The following is a 6,946-nucleotide window of genomic DNA, read 5'->3' as shown; positions in this document are numbered from 1 at the left end:
ATGTAGGGAAGAGTAAAGTGATGGTCTTTGAGAGAGGTGAAGGCAGTGAATGTACAGCGAGGTTGGATGGTGAGGAATTGGAAAATGTGAGTACGTTTAAGTACTTGGGTAGTGTGATGAGTAAGGATGGAGGTTTGGAGGGTGAAGTGCTTGAAAGGGTATAGCAGGGAAGAAAGGTTGCTGGTTCTTTGAAAGCAGTGATAAGAAACAGGGATGTGAGATGGAAGTGAAAAAGTTACTGCATGACAGTATTGTGATACCAACTCTAACGTACGGAAGTGAAGCTTGGACATTGTTGGAAGGACACAAGTCAAGAGTGAGAGCAGTGGAAATGAGTTATTTAAGAGTAGCCTGTGGAGTCACATGGAGAGACAGGCTGACGAATGAGGATATAAAGGATCGTTGTGGTGTTGATGTGGATGTGATAGGAAGCGTTAGGAGGAACTCACTGAGGTGGTTTGGTCATATGGAGAGTGAGAGACTGATAAGGAGAGTGTATGTGAGTGAGGTGGAAGGGGGAGAGGGGATGAGAGGTCAAGGATGAGATGGAGGGATGGAGTGGAGAGGTATATGAGAGGGGAGGGGGTGAGCTGGGGGCAGGGCAGTGAAATGGTTGTGGACAGGGCAAGATGGAGGGGATTTGTTTGTGGCTACCCCTTACAGGATTAAGGCGTATGTAAATAGATAGAATTTTTTTCAGAAATTTTGATGATGGTCATTTTTGTTGGAAACTTTTATGCTGGTCATTTTTATCAGAAATGCCTTATATTGCCATTTACAACCCCTATTTCCCCTGTTGTGACAAAAAACAAACATATCTGACAAAAATGACCATCAGTTATCCATTGAAAAACATAGGAATCTTTCATTTGAACCCCTTCTCCTTAAAAAAATGAACTAGCAGCAGTTACTTAACTGGGGGGGAGGGGGGCCTGTGCATAACTCAGAAAAGTGAAACCCCCAAATTGCCCAACTCAAAATATATTCTAGAAAACCATGAAATTATATGTATATATTTTTTTCACGTTAACTCACCATCATAAAATTTCAAAACATATGGATATCTTCCCTATGAACCGTCCCCCCACCTGCACCAAGGAAGGGGTGAATTATCATTTGTTTTGTTTCATTTATAAATGCCCCAACACGCATACACCAGCCTTGGTCACCTAATGACACCTCCCACACTGCTCAACCTCTGGCAGCCTCCCTATTCCGTGCCTCATCCCTGAAGCCACACACTATGACCTCGTCCCATGTCTTTTTCAGTCTGCCTGTCTCAGCCTAATCCCCAGTTTCCACACTTGTCACTTTCAGCATCCAGTTGTAATGCATCCTCTCCACATGCCCAAACCATCTTAACACACCTCTCCACCTGCCCAAACCATCTTAACACACCTCTCCACATGCCCAAACCATCTTTACACACCTCTCCACATGCCCAAACCATCTTAACACACCTCTCCACATGCCCAAACCATCTTAACACACCTCTCCACCTGCCCAAACCATCTTGACACACCTCGCCACATGCCCAAACCATCTTAACACTGTTCCCAGCCAGTGACTCACTGATGCCTCATTTATTGGCCAACCAATTCTGGGCCAGTGTTGCAACGGCACGTCTTTTTTTTTTTTTCTCTCGATATTTCATGGGTCAAATACACGGCACAACAATTTGGTGAACACAGCAGACATGCATAAGTACTTTATTGGAAACATCCCCTGGCCGGAGATGGGGTAGAAAAGTTACACAAGGCTGGCCCGGTGTAGTGTTAATCTACCTCTCCTTATCACAAACCATCTCAGTCTACCCCTCCTCTGCACAAACCATCTCAGTCTACCCCTCCTCTGCACAAACCATCTCAGTCTACCCCTCCTCTGCACAAACCATCTCAGTCTACCCCTCCTCTGCACAAACCATCTCAATCTACCCCTCCTCTTCACAAACCATCGCAATCTACCCCTCCTCTGCACAAACCATCTCAGTCTACCCTTCCTCTGCACAAACCATCTCAGTCTACCCCTCTTCTGCACAAACAATCTCAGTCTACCCCTCCTCTTCACAAACCATCTCAATCTACCCCTTCTCTGCACAAACCATCTCAATCTACCCCTCCTCATCACAACACTAGTACACTCCAGTCCCATCCTGCCTCTCAAGTCTTCCATCATAAACCTAGCCCCTCCAGGACTTGCACTCAAGGATGCACTGCACGTCAACCTAACTATTGTCATTTTTGTACATTTGAGCCTGCGAATATCCTCTTCCTATACTGCCCAGGTCTCACCACCATACAGCATCGCACTCCTGACACATGCCACACACGTCTCACTTTCTGCACACTATCTATCTATCTGTAGCCCAACGCCCTAATCCTGCAAAGGGTGGCCACAGACAAAACACCTCCAAGTCTCTCTGTCACCTGCCATTTGACTGCCCTCCCCCCAGCTCATTCTCCCCTCCCTCATATACCTCTCAACTCCATCCCTCCACCTCATCCTCAGTCTACCCCTCCCTCTCGCTTCCTCCACCTCACCTACATACACCCTCTTAGTCAGTCTTTCATTCTTCATTCTCTCCACATGTCCAAACCACCTCAGTGTATTTCTCCTAATCTTCTCAACCACATCCACATCCACCCCACAACGTTCCTTCACTTCTTCATTCGTCAACCTGTCCCTCCACATGTTCCTCTCAAGTAACTCATTTCCACTGCTTGTTCCCCTCTTGCAAGGTCCACGCTTCGCTTCCATACGTCAGGGTAGGGATCACAATACTATCATGCAGTGACTTCTTAACTTCCATACTCACCTCCCTATTTCTCATCACTGCTTTCAGTGAACCAACAACCTTCTTTCTCTGCTGTACCCTTTCACGCACTTCATCCCCCAAAGTTCCATCCTTACTCATCACACTACTTAAGTACTTGAATGCACTTCATCTATCCATCCATTGCCAGAAGCCTTAATCCCATAAGGGGTGGCCACAAACAAATCGCCTCCATGTTGCCCTGCTCCCAACTCACACCGCCCTCTCTCATATACCCCTCCACTCCATCCCTCCATTTCATCTTTGGTCTCCCCCTTCCTCCCCTCCCCTCCACCTCACTCACATACACTTTCCTAGTCAGTCTCTCGCTCTTCATCCTCTCCATGTGGTCCAAAAAATATTGCAGGTGGAAAATACACAAATTGTGGTAAGTTTCTCGTCTGTGGCCATATTTGAATTTGTGTTGTGTTATGGCTTCCGTTTTTTTTGCTCATGTGATTCTTTTGACCAGAATTTTAAACAATGAACCTCACACTTTTTTTTTTTTTTTTTTTTTTTTTTGTCAGGTTAAAGAATTCCATATTTTGATTTTTTTTTTAATGATAATATTTTGGCAGTGACATACAGTAGAATCAGTACCTAATTTAACGAACTCCAATGTAGCTGATGCCCGTGATAACTACAATTTTTTTTCCGGTATTTTTGCCGTGTAAAACAGGAAATATCCCTTAATTGAGGATAACTCTGTTTTTGGCAACCATTTTTAGTGGTAGGTGGTGGCGACCATCATCCACTCACTTGATGTAGTGCTGCCTACTTCTTCCTTAGCCTTTATCATTCTTTTTCTGTGTCTGTCCTCCTCTCTTCCTATTTCTCCCATCTTTCCTGTCACTTCTTATTGCTTGTCTTTCCTTTACAGGTGGCTTTACATTGAGTGACAAGCCAAATGGTTTCTTGTAAGCCAAGAAACCATTTACAACGCTGGGTGGTAACCATATAACCAAACCATACGTGCTCTGTACGTGTCAACAAGTGGGTTGGTTGAGGGTTAGTGCCCCTCCCCATAAAAGAAATAAAGACAAATGGCGACCCCTTACGGGATTATGGCGTCTGGCAATAGATAGATAGATAGAAATTCTGTACACGGTAAAGCATTCCTGGGGGTGTTAATTATGGGTTCAGACAGCTGTGTGTAGCAGTGAGAGTCAGCATAGTTTGCTGGGTTTGGGTGCACATTCTCAGCAACTCGGCCACACCGTTGGTTTCAAGGATTTAGCAGAAAATAGCTCAAAATACCGGAAAATTTTCCAGTATACTGAGCCTTGGTTATGGAACTTGATTTAGTGGAAAATTTGAGGTAATGGAATGGGGGTTGGCTGAATTATTTGTTAGATTAAGCATTTACTGTATTTTGCTGTTTTTTACTCCTTCCTATGGCGGAAAAGAATAATCCAACAAAAATGATGATTAAAAATAGATTGAAAAGCATGAAGGATGGAAGGAAGACTGGTGTGTGCTGTTAGATATGAGAAACTGATGATACAAGGAGGGAAGGATGGAACGAAGGAGGGATGGCTGGATGCAGGTGCAAGGAAGGAAGAAGGGAGGGATGCAAGGGAGGAAGCCGGGTTCTGTTATATGAGCATCCACTGTACAAGAAACCAGTTATACGAGAAGGGAAGGATGGGTGGAAGGAAAGAAGGAGGAAAGAAAGGAAGGAAGGATGGATACAGGTGCAAGGAAGGAAGGAAGGGGGGTTCTGTTATATGAGCATCTGCTATACTGGAGACCAGTGGTGCGAGAAGGGAAGGATGGGTGGAAGGAAGGATGAAGGGAAGGAAGGAAGGCAGGCAGGCAGGTTCTGTTATACAGACATCCACTATACAAGAAACAATGATATAAGATTTTTTTTAAATAATAGAACAGAGGAAGGAAAAATGAATTAAAAAAATAATAATCCGTACTCCTGATTGCTGGTGTCCTCCATTCATAAAATATCTGTAACAGTTGGATTTAAACAGCTGTGGGTTGAAGCTTGGAGGGAAACAACTCTGGGGAAGCGAGTTCCAGAGAGATGCAGTTCAGAGAATAATAAATTTCTGATAGGTAGAAGTTCTGCAATATGACTGTGTGACATTCCAGCCATGAGCACTACCAGATGTCCATGTAATGGGGGGAAGGCATGGAGAGGTGGCACAATGGATGCAACTTCGTCTGAGCATTTGCCATAAAAGTATCTGTAAAATAATGCAAGGGAGGCAACATTCCTTCTTACCTGTAGGGGAGGTAGTTCATTTGTAATAGCAGAGTTATTAATAATTCCAACAGCTTTGTTCTGAATTTTGTCTAGTTGCTTTAGTGCAACCTTCCCACATCCACTCCACAAGGGTGAGCAATATTCAAGCTGAGAATGGGCAATTTAGACTCAAATTTGGTGATGCCAGCAGGGTCATTTACCCTAACCATATTTTTACCATAAGTTATCTCCCTCCCTTCCTTTCAGATTACAGTACATGTACAGTATAACCCTATTCGTTTTGTGTATTTAATTTATTTATTTATTATTATTATTATTTTTTTTTTTTTAAATTTATTTATTTTTTTTTGTGGCTGGATGTTTGATGACAACAACTGTCTCATGCAGGGTAATAATATGGTATTAGCCAGAAGCAAGGGTCCTTCATGCTGGGTAGTGTCAAAGACTCAATTTTTATGCTTTGTGCCTGATACCATTTCAATTCAGGTGTTAGCTACGCCAAATAATGTCGTATGCTGGGTATTTCCGAGATGGGAAATCAAGAGTTTACTGTATATATATATATATATATATATATATATATATATATAAATTTTATAAATAAATTTTATATATACCCACCTCTCTATGCCTTCCCTCGTGCTACACGGGCATCTGGTAGCGCTCATGACTGGAATGTCACTCAACCATATTGCAGAACTTCTGCCTATCAGAATTCTTTCATTCTCCAAACTGCATCTCTCTGGAACTCGCTTCCCCAGAGTTGTTTTCCTCCAAATTTCAACCCACAACTGTTCAAGTCTAATTGTTACAGATATTTTATGAACAGAGGACACCAGTAATCTGGTGTATGGATTTTTTTTTTTTTTTTTTTTTTTACCCATTTGTTTTTCCTTCCTCCATTCTGTTATTTATAAAAAAAAATTATATATATATATATATATATACTGTATATATATAACGGCCATACCACGTTGAGTACACCGCTTCCCGTTCGATCAGCGAAGTTAAGCAACGTTGGCTCTGGTTAGTACTTGGATGGGTGACCGCTTGGGAACACCAGATGCTGTTGGCATCCCTACGTGTCAAGTGGGGTTGGTGGAGGATTAGTGCCCCTCCCTGTAAAACAATTAACTCTAAGCCCTTGGCCACCCCGTCTGGGATACATGGCGTCTGGCAATGAATGAATGAAAAAAATATACAGTAATCTCTCACTTATCCGGATGTGGAGTATTTGGACCTGTCCATGATTTGGATACTGGGCCTTGGCTCTATTACACCAATATCTGAATTTACTTGCTATTATCCGGACGTAAAAGTCCCCGAGAACTTCGGCCGGCCAGCCAACATGTTCAAACATTTGGTATTATTGCCGCTGGGCTCCATCTGTAAGGGGGATATAGGCTGTAACCCACAACCAGAGCTAAAATGTCCATCCACCCCTGTAGTGAATGGTCAAAGTCACATGCTGGTCCCATCACTCCCTATGAACTTCCACTACCCGAGTAATACTGACCACAACCCACAAGCAGTGTCAAAATGTCTGTACGCATCCCCACTGAATGTCCAATGTTGCACAGCCACTGGGATTAGCCTTTTCCAACTGCCACCGCGCGTCTAACAGAGACCCAAGCCACAAGTCAGGTGAAAGTGCCCATCCTTCTCTACACCAAACGTCTAAACTCACCCATTCACAGGGAGTTGTGTTTCCCAAGGGCGAATGCACGTGTAAGACAAATCACAAGCCACAAGTCAGGTGAAAGCACCCATCTGCCTCGTGACAGAAGGGTGAAAATCCTACCCACGCCTTGCTTCTCCCCCCCTCCTGTCCCTCCTCCATACCCTGCTGTGCTCCTTGCCTTGCTAGCCTGGCATCCCAGCTCCCCCTTCACTCCCTCAGTCCCTCCCCTTCTTTG

The 6,946-nt window shown here is 43.8% G+C and overlaps 1 non-coding gene across 1 annotated transcript; it reads left to right on the top strand.

The window, feature by feature from the left end:
- Nucleotides 1–5,986: 5,986 nt before the first annotated feature.
- On the top strand, nucleotides 5,987–6,105 carry LOC145410892 (5S ribosomal RNA). The gene has a single exon (XR_013899343.1). It is a non-coding gene; the product is annotated as a 5S ribosomal RNA (ribosomal RNA).
- The last annotated feature ends 841 nt before the right edge of the window (nucleotides 6,106–6,946 follow it).

The sequence above is a fragment of the Coenobita brevimanus genome, chromosome 86 (assembly GCF_032717465.1).
Source record: "Coenobita brevimanus isolate Jiangsu-jjx chromosome 86, ASM3271746v2, whole genome shotgun sequence".
NCBI lineage: Eukaryota > Metazoa > Arthropoda > Malacostraca > Decapoda > Coenobitidae > Coenobita > Coenobita brevimanus.
Note: the sequence above shows the minus strand (reverse complement) of the source record. Positions and strands in the feature narration are given on the sequence as shown.